Raw genomic sequence first — 12,806 nt, 5'->3', positions numbered from 1 at the left:
GCTCGTTAGTTTGATGAGGTCCCACTTGTCTATCTTATTTCTTACGGTATGGGCACTTGGGATTCTGATCAGGAATTGGTTGCCAGTTCCAGCTTCCATAAGGATGGTTCCTGTGTTTTCTACGATTCTTATAGTTTGAGGTTTTACATTTAGGTCTTTGATCCATTTAGAGTTAATTTTTGTGTATGGTGATAGGTAGGAATGCTATTTCAATCTTCTGCATGTGATCAACCAGTTTTCCCAGCACCATTTACTTAGGTTCTCCTCTCCCCAGTGGTTGTTGGAGGCTTTGTCAAAAATGAGTTGGTTGAGAAATTGAGGCTTTGCTTCTGGAATCTCTATTCTGTTCCATTGGTCTATATGCCTGTTCTTTGACCAACACCAGGCTGTTTTGATTACTGTAGACTTATAGTAAAGTTTTAAGTCTGGAAGTGTGATACCTCCTGCCTTGTTTATTTTGCTAAGGATTGTTTTGGCAGTTCGTGGTCGTTTATGTTTCCACATGAATTTCCGTTGTCATTTCCAGGCCTGAGAAGAATGATATTGGTAACTTAGTGGGTATTGCATTGAGTCTGTGGATTGCCTTTGGTAGGATGGACATTTTAACAATGTTGATTCTTCCAATCCATGAGCATAGAATAATTTTCCATTTGTTTGTGTCTTTTTTGTGTAATTTTAATGTCTTTTTTTAAATTTCTTTGAGCAGTGTTTTTTAGTTCTCATTGTAAAGGTCTATTACTTCTCTGGACTAGGAATATTAATAAGAGTTTTTCATCAAACTGGACACAACTTAAATGTCCATCAGTAGTAAAGAATATATACACATATAACACCAACACAGTAGTGAAATGAACACACTAGAGCTACAATTTCAGCACTGTAAGAAAAAGTAATTCATGCAGCTTATATGGAAGAAAAAGAAATACTATATTGTATGGAAATACATGGGTTGGTGGTAAAACTAAGGAAATACACAAAAATGATTATTACTATTTTTTTTAGTTGAAGTCTCACTCCTTAGCCCAGGCTGGAGTGCAGTGACACACACACTAATGGCTCCTTCAGCATCGACCTGCTGGCCTCTGGCAATCGTTCCACCTCAGCCTTCTGAGTAGCCAAAAATATAGACGTGCACTACCATGCCTGACTATTTTTTATTTTATTGTAGAGATGAAGGCTCACCAAGTTGCCAGGGCTGGTCTCGAACCTGCGGGCTCAGGCAGTCCACTCGCCTCGGTCTCCCAAAGTGCTGGGATTACAGGCTGAGCCACTGAGCCCAACTGGAAATGATTCTTATAAAAGTCAAGATAGCGAAACGTCATTGTACACCTAACCCTTAACTGTACCCCACAAAACCATAATAAAAAATACTGATTAATGAAAAAAAAAAAAAAAGTCAAGATAGCATTCATAATGGGAGAGGTGCACATAGGCCTTCTCGATGCTGACAATATTCTGTTTCTTGATGGCGATGACTTGGTTGTTTATTCTTTCAACTGTATATATGTTTGATAAGTTTGTGTACATATATGTCACAATGAACATTTTTGTAATTTTAATGTCTTTTTTTTTTTTAAGAGACAGGGTCTTTGTTCCTAGGCTGGAGCACAGTGGCACAATCATACCCCACTAACATCAAACTCCTGGGCTCAGGCGATCCTCCTGCCTCTGCCTCCTGAGTAGCTGGTACATAGGCATGCACCACCAAGTCCAGCTTTTGTATGTGTGTGTGTGTGTGTGTGTGTGTGTGTGTGTGGAGATGGAGTCTCACTCTTCTTGCCCAGGCTGATCTCAAACTCCTGGCTTCAAGTGATCCTCCTGCCTCAGCTTCCCAAAATGCCGAGATGACAGGCATCAGCCACTGTGCCCAGCCATAATCTTAAAATTTTTAATATACGAGTTGGAGGAACTGTTGGCAATCTTGGTTAATCTTAATCATTTCTATAGGAAGAATCTATATAGACTTGTTAATGATTAGTCAGATGGCTTGTGCACAGGGCAGTACTTTGATAATGTATTATTTGGACTAGTATAAATAAGGGATTAAATTTGTTGTTAGGTATTGTATGTTAAACATATAAGGTCTGAAATAATGTGGAGAAATGTTATGAATTGGTAATCAGCTGTCTCTCTGACTCAATTTTCTTTCTTTCTTTCTTCCTTTTTTTTTTGAGTTGGAGTCTCACTCTGTCGCCCAGACTGGAGTGCAGTGGCCGCTCCCGGCCACCACAGCCTCAACCTGCTGGGCTCCGGCGATCCTTCCGTCTCAGCCTTCCGAGTAGCCAGAATTACAGGCATGCGCTACCACGCCTGGCTGATTTTTTGATTTATTGTAGAGATGAGGTCTCGCTGCCCAGGCAGGTCTCGAACCCGTGGGCTCAGGCAATCCACTCACCTTAGTCTCCCAAAGGCGCGGGATTACTGGCTGAGCCACCGAGCTTGGCTTCTTTTTTTTTTTTTTTTTTTTTTTTTTGAGTTGGGGTCTCACTCTGTCACCCAGACTGCTGGAGTGCAGTGGCTGCTCCCAGCCACCGCAGCCTCGACCTGCTGGGCTCCTACGATCCTTCCTTCTCAGCCTTCCAAGTAGCTAGAACTACAGGCACACACTACCATGCCTGGCTAATTTTTAATTTATTGTAGAGATGAGGTCTCACAAGTAGCCCAGGCGGGTCTCAAACCCGCGGGCTCAGGCAATGCACTCACCTCAGCCTCCCAAAGGCGTGGGATTACAGGCTGAGCCACCGAGCCCGGCTAGCTACCTCAATTTTCAATAAGGTATAAATGACTCAGAATATCTTAGTTTTCCTTTCCCTCCTCATGATTACCATTACTCCAGTCATACCAAATACTTAAGAGTTCTGCCATGCTAACTGTGCTTTCTTACATACTGGTTGCTTTTCCTGGAATGTTTCTGCCTAACTCCTCTTTTTAAAAGCCGAGTGGAAGTCTGATCTCCTCCAGAAAGCCTCTCTTGATGCCTCTTTTGTTTCAGCAATGCCTGTTTCCTTTGCATTCTGTGCTTAATACTATCGCAGCTTCATAGTATGACAGAATGTGAGGTCAAAGATCCAATCTTATTCAGTGGTGTGTGTCCACTGCCTACTATCATGCTTGCATGAGTAAAGGTTTAGAAAAGTTTTTACTCTATTGTTTTAACTTCATTTGTCTTAATATTTCTCAAGTATTTCTTAAAATCAGAATTTAAAAACTGGGATGTACCTTAGAAAGTGTCTAGCATAACCCTTGCAACCTAAAATGCTTGCGAGGCACTAAGATGTGTTTCAGAGCTGAGACTTGGCAGTCTTAAGTCCGCCACTGACTAGCTGCATAACCAGCAAATTAACTTTTCTGAACTTTTGTCTCCTCATCTGTAAAATCAGGATAGTAATAGTAATTTCTTTGTAAGAGCAGCATGAGAATTGCTTCAAACTATGCATATAAAGCTTTGCCTGGCACTGATAATATTAGTAATTATTGTGGCTCTCATTACTTACAAGGAAATGGGCCAGTAAAGCTGAATGACTTACCCAAGTTTACTCAGCTAGCTAGTTAGGGCTGAGAAAGGACTTGAACCCTTATCTTCTCAATGCTATTTGGCTGCTGTATCTGCAGGCGTGGAAAAGTTTTTTGTTTCTGGCAAAATGTATGATATTAGTCATATTTATAATGGAGGGAGGTTAGGCCAGACTAGTGATGTGAGATTTGATATATTGTCATATATTCAGCAAACTGAGGGTTATGTGCTAGATGTTGCACGAGATTCTTATTAATTATGTTAGGAAGATGTCAGTCCTTTTGTGCTGCTATAGCAAAATATCTGATACTGGATAATTTATTTTTAAGAGACAGGGTCTTGTTCTGTTGCCCAGGTTGGAGTGCAGTGCCTCAATCATAACTCAATATAGCCTCAAACTTCTGGGCTTAAGCGTTCCTCCTACCTCAGCCTCTCTAGTAACTAGGACTACAGAAATATCACCATGCCCAGATGGTTTTTGTTTTTCATAGAGATGGGTCTCACTATGTTGATCAGCCTGGTCCTGAATTCTTGACTTCAGACAGTCCTCCCATCTCGGCCTCCCAAAGCACTGGAATTGCAGGTATAAGCCATTGCACCCAGTGAGACTGAGTAATTTACAAAAGGGCAGAAATTTGTTTCTCAAAGTTCTGGAAGCTGAGAAGCCCAAACCAGCAGATCCGGTGTCTGGTAAAAGGCCTGCTCCATCGATGGTGTCTCCTAATGGTGACATCTTCATGTAGCAGAAGGTGGAGGGGCAAAAAGGGCTTGAGCTAGTTACCTCCAGCCTTTTTAAAAGACACTAATTCATTCATAAGAGCGGAGTCCTTATTACTTAATCACTTCCCCCAAAGGACCCACCTCTTAATACTATCTCAATGGGGATTGAGGGTTTTTTTGTTTGTTTTTGTTTTGTTTTTTGAGTTGGAATCACTGTTGTCTGACTGGAGTGGCATGCTCACTGCCACTGCAGCCTTGACTTGCTGGGCTCAGGCAGTCCTTCCACCTCAGCCTTCCAAGTAGCTGGAACTGCAGGTATGAACTACCACGCCCAGCTAATTTTTTGATTTATTGTAGAGATGAGATCTCACCAAGTTGCCCAGGCTGGCTCAGGCAATCCTCTCGCCTCAGCCTCCCAAAGTGCTGGGATTACAGGCATGAGCCACTGTGCCTGGCAAGGGATTGAGTTTCATTGTGAGTTTTAGTGGGGAAACACATTGAAACCATAACAGAAGACAAAGCCTCAAAGAAAAATTAAAGCAATAGCAGAAAATGTTAAGAGTTTGGAAAATGTTTAGAAATAGACTTTATTGCTGAAGTTTCTCCCCGGAAGATGCTTTGTCCAAGTTCTGCCCAACCTACTGTATTGTTAATCTCCTTCCTCACCCTGCCCCTTAAGAAAATATGATGGCTTTCTCAGGCTGTGATTGTAGCTCTTGATGTAACTGCTTTTTTTGTCTTTTCATTGTCCCTTCCCTAAAAATTCCACCCGAAAGCCATTAGGTGGGGCTGAGCAAGGTAGTGCCATTATGACCCAGAGCTGGATGTCACAGAAACACAAACGAGTGTTAATTGTGTTAGGAAGATGTCTTAGTCCTTTTGTGTTGCTGTAGCAAAATATCTGATACTGGGTAATTTTTTTTATCTTTTATTTTTAAAAGGGTCTTGCTCTGTCACCCAGGTTGGAGTGTAGTGGTGTTATCATAGTTCACTGCAGCCTCAGATTCCTGGGCAGCAGCTTCCATGATGTGCCAGCCCAAGGGGATAGAGAAGGCATTCATTCAGTGGCTGGCAGTGGTGACTGCCCAACAAGGGTGGTTGGCCTGAGCAGGGTGAGAGGCGCATTTGTATGGGGGACTTACCCAGCATGAGGTATCAGCCTGAATGGAATGAAAGGTGCTGCTTCTGTTGAGAGGATGGCAGCAGCAGCAATGGAAGGGGTACTGACCAAATAAATAAATATAGTCTATTATGGATCATGGGAGCCAGGCATCTCACCATCCTAGAAGGAGTTATAAGGGAGAAAATTAGAATGAACTTTATAACGTTGGATTGGAATTGGAGATACTGGTTCTCAGTTTGCAAGATAGAAAAATAATTATAGGTGCAAATGTATATGTGCACTCACACACATACTTTAGTTCCAGAAAGAAGACTGGGGTCAGTGACAACTCAGTGACAATGAGAATATCTAGCATTTAGATCTTGGTTTCTAAATACACTCTTCACTAAAAGGAACCAGGAACTGGGCGCAGTGGCTCACGCCTATAATCCCAGTACTTTGGGAGGCTGAGGTGAGAGGATTGCCTGAACCCACGGGTTTGAGACCAGCCTTGGGCAACTTGGTGAGACCTCATCTCTATAATAAATCAAAATATTAGCCAGGCATAGTGGTGCGTGCCTATATTTCCAGCTACTTGGAAGACTGAGGAAGAAGAATCTCACTGGCTAAATAGGCAATTTGAGCATCAAAATAAATAATAATGGATTAGATACAACAGGAATCCATAAAAAATGAATGAATTGGAAGTTTGATGAGGAACAGGACATTTGCATGGTCTCAGAGTAACACCTCCCCCTACAAAATACTAATAAGTGACAAAAAGAAAATGAACTTTACAGGAAAGCCTGGTAGACATCACCTTAATCGAGTGATTGAAGTTAACATCACCAGTGAAGTGACAAATCAAAACTGTGCTCCACCTGACAGGAGGCAATGAAAACAATACAGCACCATTCCTTCAATATTCCTGCCAAAAATACATAGCCTGAATCTAATCATGAGGAATCAATCATCAGACAAACCAAATCGAGGGGCATTATACAAATTAACCAACCTGTAATCTTCAAGGAGAGACTGGGAAACAGTTCCAGGCTGAAGGAGACAAAAAAGATATGAAAGTCAATGAAATTGATTCTGGGCTGGATCCTTTTGCCTGAAGGACATCACTGAATGGGGTCTGATGATGAGATGGCAGTAGTTTGTCAAAGTTGCTTTCCTGATTTTGATAGTTGTATTGTGCTTATGGAGGAGAATGTCCTTGTTTGTAGGAAACGCAACCCTCATGGTTTTAATTTTTAAAGTAGGATCTGTACTTTAAGATTTTTAAAATTCAAATCCATTTAATCAGATCTCAACATGAACTATCCTCTCCATCATTTTACATATTGAATGTTTTAATTTGTAAAAACCATGTAAGTAAAAAAAAAAAAAAAAAAAGAAGGAATACTGGTAATCATTTTGAGATCTTTAGAGTTATTAGTGATGCTTTTCAAAACTAGAGCTGAGACCCCAAACAGAATCCTGTAATTGAAATACTCCCCTTGATCGTGGAGTTACCCCAATTCTCGTAAAACATTGGTAGCAGTAGCATTTATTTGAAATAATAAGAAAATATATAGGGAAAAACAGCACCGCTCAGATGACCACTAAGCCTTGATAGTAACAACTGACATATCACATTTGAATGGAACAGATATAAAGCTTAGAACTGCTTAGGCGCAGTGGCTCAAGACTGTAATCCCAGCACTTTGGGAGGCCTAGGCGAGAGGATTGCCTGAGCCCACAGGTTTGAGACCAGCCTAGGCAACATGGTGAGACCTTGTCTCTACAATAAATCAAAAATCAGCCAGGCATAGTAGTGCACGCCTGTAGTTCCGGCTACTTCGAAGGCTGAGGTGGAAGGGTCGCCAGAGCCCAGCAGGTCAACAATGGGGTGGCCATGAGCATGCCACCGCACTCCAGTCTGGGCGACGGAGTGAGACTTCGATTAAAAAAAAGAGAGATTAGAATCAGATTTATGGCATACCACCAGCACAAGTAGAGCTCATTCTGATGTGATATTTATCCTGATTTCTGTCCCCATTTTATTTCCCCACTTTTGTTTTTCTTTCCTGACTTGCTTATGTTATCCTCTATTTTAGGAATCTCTGCCTTAGTATCTTATTTTAAACAAGTCAATGTAAATCAGCTAATCTGAATCTAGTACAAAGATTATATTTAGTTTGGTGATGTTACCTGGAGAATCTTTCTTAACTAACTGCAGAGTACACACACATATGACACATCAGTGGCAGGTTCTTTCCCTATTTCTATCCCTCTTCCCTCTCACACTCTAAAATGAGACAGAACATCCTTGCAGTTTAGAAAAACATCCAGTCTGAGGTTGAATACGCTTTGGATTTCTCAGGCTCCTATGGATGTTAATTTTAAAGAGAGATATGTAAGTAACCTTTGGCCTGGAAGTAGAAAATCTAGGAATAAGGCCTGTCTGGAACTTTCCAGCTATATGGACTTGGGCAAATCAGTCATAACCTCTTGGAGTCTCAGCCTCCTCATCTGCAAACTGAGAAAATAATGTCTGTCACCCACACCTCGGGTGATCATGTGAAATGATACATATGAAAGCACATTATAAACGAAAGCACTTCACAAATTGCGAAGAACTGTATTAACTTATTTAGCTTTACTGAAATTCAATATTTTTAGTTCAGTCATTTTTGTAAGTGACATGTAGTGATGATTTGGGAGATATTTAAAGGTTTTGAAAATATACAATTAAGATTAAGATTTTTATTTTATTCTTAAGAGTTTGGAATTTTGTTTTTATAAGACAAGAACAATCTATCATGATATTGAGAGTTAATACAACAACAGTTCACAGCATAAATCATTTACCGATATTTCACAGTCTAACTTGGCACATTTATAACTAAACTGCATAGATGAATACAGGGTACTATATGCATTACAGGGGGTCGCACCTTGTCGCCCAGGCTGGAGTGCAGTGGCAGGATCACAACAACCATGGCCCATGGCTGGACCTCTTGGGCTCCGGCAATCCTTCCACCTCAGCGTACCGAGTAGCTGGGACTACAGGCACACCACCATGCCAGCCTGTATGCATTTTTAAAGAGAGGACTCTTCCATATAAATAAAATTTCTGCCAGATAAAAGTAATTAACTTCAGATATATCTAAGATACAACTGGAGTATTCTGAAGAGTTGTAAATCAAATAATAGTTTAAGTGCCATTTGCAAAATAACTGTAAACTCCCACTTAAAGTCTCTAATTTTGTCTTTTAAAACAGGGGTCCCCAACCCCTGGGCCATGAACTGGTACCGTTAGGAACTGGGCTGCAGGAGGTGAGCAGCAGGCTGGGAAGCTTCATCTGTATTTACTGCCACTCCCCATTGCTGGCATTACTGCCTGAGCTCCCTCTGCTGCCAGATCGGTGGCAACATTTGATTCTCAAACAAGCGCTAAACTTACTATGAACTGCGCATGCAAGGGATCCAGGTTGCACACTCCTTATGAGAATCTAATGCCTGCTGATCCGAGATGGAGCTGAGGCGGTGGTGCTATATATTTCATTATATATTACAATGTAATGATAATAGAAATAAAGTGCACAATAAATGTAATATGCTTGAATCATCCTGAAACCATTCCCCTGTGTGTCTCCCTGCCCCCAACCATTCATGGAAAAATTGTCTTCCATGAAACCAGTTCCTGATGCCAAAAAGGTTGAAGACTGCTGCTTTAAAATATGCATTTTTCATATGTCAGCTTTTCTTAATGAACACTTTTAATTTTAGAATGTGAATAGGAGCAATCTTTTTAAATGCCTTATTAAAGAATTAGAAAGTGCTCTTATTTGCTTACACTATTTAAGCAAAGGAATCGGATACCCTTCCTCCCCAAATATTGTTGTTTGGACTGTCATTGTTTATAAATTGATAGTAATAAATTATATACTATAATTGGAATCTTCAGTTATAGAATTGAAGGACTGAGATAATCTATTCTCTCCCCAAAATGACAAGGTTCTTCTTAGTTCAGCTGACATTAAAACATTTTTCTGTTGCAGTGCTCCACCAGTGCACACTGTCTCCAAATTAGAGTTGGCCAGTGAGAAAAATATATTTTGATAGCTTAAAAAAAAATACTTGCCTTGGTGGTAGAGCAGCTTGGCATGGATTCTGTGAAGTATTAGTAAGAGAATTACCACCTGAAATATACTGAGATTTATTTCCGCAAAAGAGCTCTTCTGTTGCAAAGGTTTTTTTTTTTTTAAACACCCAATATAGAAACAATATTGACTTGACTTTACATAAAACAAAAAGTCAGATATATTTAAGATTACATCCTAAAATACTTATCTTTTCTATTATGGTAAGTGTCTATTAAACCAATTGAAAGATGTGCTGTTTCATTCTCATAGGGGATATAAAACTTAAACCCATCTTCCTTTAGAAACTTCCAGATCCCAGGAAGAACAAAGAAATTAGCTTGTTTACCAGGTGTGTCTCTGCCTCTAATGGAATTATCAGAACTGTAAAATATTGTTATATTAAGAGACAGATAAGCAATGTGGGGAGGGTAATATTATAGAAAGTATGTTTTTTAAAAGACTTAAAGCTTTGAAATATCGCTGCCATGGAACAAAGCATGACAATTTTTTTCAAAGAGTCAAGATCTTGCTCAGTTACCCAGGTTGGAGTGCAGTGGCATGATCACAGCTTACCATAGCCTTGACCTTCTGGGCTCAGGCAATCCTCCTGCCTCAATCTCCCGAGTAGTTGATACTACAGGTATGCACCACCACACCAAGCTAATTTTCCTTTTTTTTTTTTTTTTTTTTTTTTTTTTGAGTTAGAGTCTCACTCTTGTCGCCCCGGCTGGAGTGCAATGGCATGCTCATAGTCACTGTAGCCTTGACCTACTGGGCTTAGGCAATCCTTCCAACTCGGCCTTCCAAGTAGCTGGAACTACAGATGCATACCACCATGCCTGACTAGTTTTTGTGATTTATTGTAGAGACGAGGTCTCACCAAGTTGCCCAGGCTGGTCTCAAACCCCCAGGCTCAGGCAATACTCTTGCCTTGGCCTCCCAAAGTGCTGGGATTACAGGCTGAGCCACCAAGCCCAGCCCAATTTTTTTTGTAGAGATGAGGTATATGTTGCCCTGGCTGGTCTCAACCTTTTGGATTCAAGTAATCCTCCTGCCCTAGCCTCCCAAAATTACAGACATGAGCCACTGCACCTAGCCCCCACACAAATTTTAATAAATATAATTGACTCATCTCTATATTGAAAAAATTCAGAAACCAGAATATTTCAGGTGGACCAGAAAAGCTTTCTGCAGTATGGGCATATTCCCTGTCTTGACCTTTTTCTGTATTTGGATTTATAAACTTCATTCTTTTTATTTATTTTATTTTTGTGTAGAATCTCACTATGTTGCCCAGGTTGATCTTGAACTCATTCCCTCAAGTGATCCTCTCACCTCAGCCTCCCAAAGCACTAGGATTACAGGCATGAACCACAACACTGGCCAGATTTCATTCTTTACCATGCTTCCCAAATAAGCACTTTCTAAGCTCATCTTCCTAGTTGAGAACCCTTTTGGTATAACTCTGCTTGAATTTTAAAATCTGATGTGTGAACTGCATGACAACTTGGAGGCGTTCTTCCCACTTAACATAGGGCTAGTTTTTTTTTATTACATGATTTGTGGGAATGACGGGTTGTGGCATAGTCTCTCTGAGGAATCCACTGCTTCTCTTTGCCACCCTTCCCTAACCAAAAAAAGTGATGGGGTAAAAAATGTTTTACTGCTGTGTTTAATGAAGACGGATATCCTGGACAATTCTGCTCTCTTAAACACCAGGTGTTGAATTATGTGTAAAGAGACACACTAAGAAAAGAACCAGGTTGGGTAGCTAAGCAATGTCTAACACGTGTGTAAGAAGAGCATAGTTAAACTATTGCATTCTATGGTGGTAAGCTTTGTTTTGACAGTGAACTCCAAGTCAATTGTACAGCAGCTAAAACATATTAGGTCAGTCCTTCCCACCTATCAGAAAGAATATGATTCTCATTCCAGGAGAATAATCTCCCTTTTTAAAGAAGGGGGGTGAGTTAAATGAAAATTCATATTTACACTTAAATATTGAGATTGGTAGTATCAAATTAATGAGCTTAGTGAAGAGGATGGCGAGGAAGTGACATCTCACAGAATAACTTTTTGCCTTATTTTGGAATTTCATTATTTGACCTGATTTTCCTTATTTGGTTTTGGAGCTATTGTATTGACTTTGGATTTGTTAGCACCTTTGCACCCATCTCCAGATGGGGCAGCCAAGGCAGTGAATTTAGGTTACAGTTATATGCATTCCAGCCAACAAGTGGAATATGTTTTAAATGGTTTGCAAGTTTACAGTTGGGAGAAGAATTCTTTGGACTTCATTGCATATCAATAGAGGCAACAACCTCTAATGATTGAATTGCCTTTGTGGTTTTGTCTTGTATCTTGCCCACTTTTGGGGTATTTCTTACTCATAAAATTCCAAGAAAAGATTAATTTAGGTCCTTAAATAATTTAACAATTCCATTTTTAGTTTTTATTTTTATGTAAATACTACAGTAAATGTAAAAGCTCTTTAAAATATTTAAAAATCCATCTACCTGTTCTTAAATTTTCCTTAAATAAATCCATAGTAGTACGAATAAATGGGGTCAAATAAATGCAAACTATGAAGAACAAAGAGATTTTCAATTTTTTTTTCAGTATAATGAAGTTTGAAAACTTTCAAAGCTCCTGTGTCTTGACAAAACTAATTTCGTTTGACAAAGTGCTTTTTAAAAAGTGGTGTCTTTGAATCGTATGTAAGTGTGTGGGGTGGGGAGAATCCATATCCAAATATGTTTATCGAGCAGGTTTTTTAAATTTGCAAAGCTATATGCTGCTGAATACACTGGCACTTGCATAACTCCTCTCTTTTCACCATGCTAGACAGCAAAGAGAGTGGAAATGAGGTAGCAGGAAGGAATAAAAGAGTGGAGATCATGAAGGTGGGTCAGTAAGGGACATTTTTTAATTCCCCTTTTCCGTTAATATTTGGGGAAGCTTCTCTGCAGCTGACACTTACGTATAAGGAAAATATCTTGCTAGGAAAAGCACAGAATCAGAAATAGCAGGGTATAGGGAGAATACAGGAAGATGGTCAGGGCAGAGTGTGCTGGGGAAAGGAAGCTGAGGGAGGCAGACCCATAACTGGATAAAACTGTTTCTCTGCCCCATGGACCCTCTTTTTACAAGCTTGTTAGAATTAAATTTGATTTCTATGGAAACCTGAAGTGATCTAGGGCCTGATGATTATGCCCTTTTGTCTTTTCTCTGACAGGGCTTTATTCCCTTCAAGATTTTGAAAAGGATGTCAGGCACTGCAAGGTAGTGTTTGCTTCTCTACCTATGCAACTGAGAGCTACAAGCCACCAAAGGCCAC

This window comes from Carlito syrichta, unplaced genomic scaffold, assembly GCF_000164805.1.
Source record: "Carlito syrichta isolate Samal-C Ts95f unplaced genomic scaffold, Tarsius_syrichta-2.0.1 Scaffold304000, whole genome shotgun sequence".
Lineage (NCBI taxonomy): Eukaryota > Metazoa > Chordata > Mammalia > Primates > Tarsiidae > Carlito > Carlito syrichta.
Note: the sequence above shows the minus strand (reverse complement) of the source record.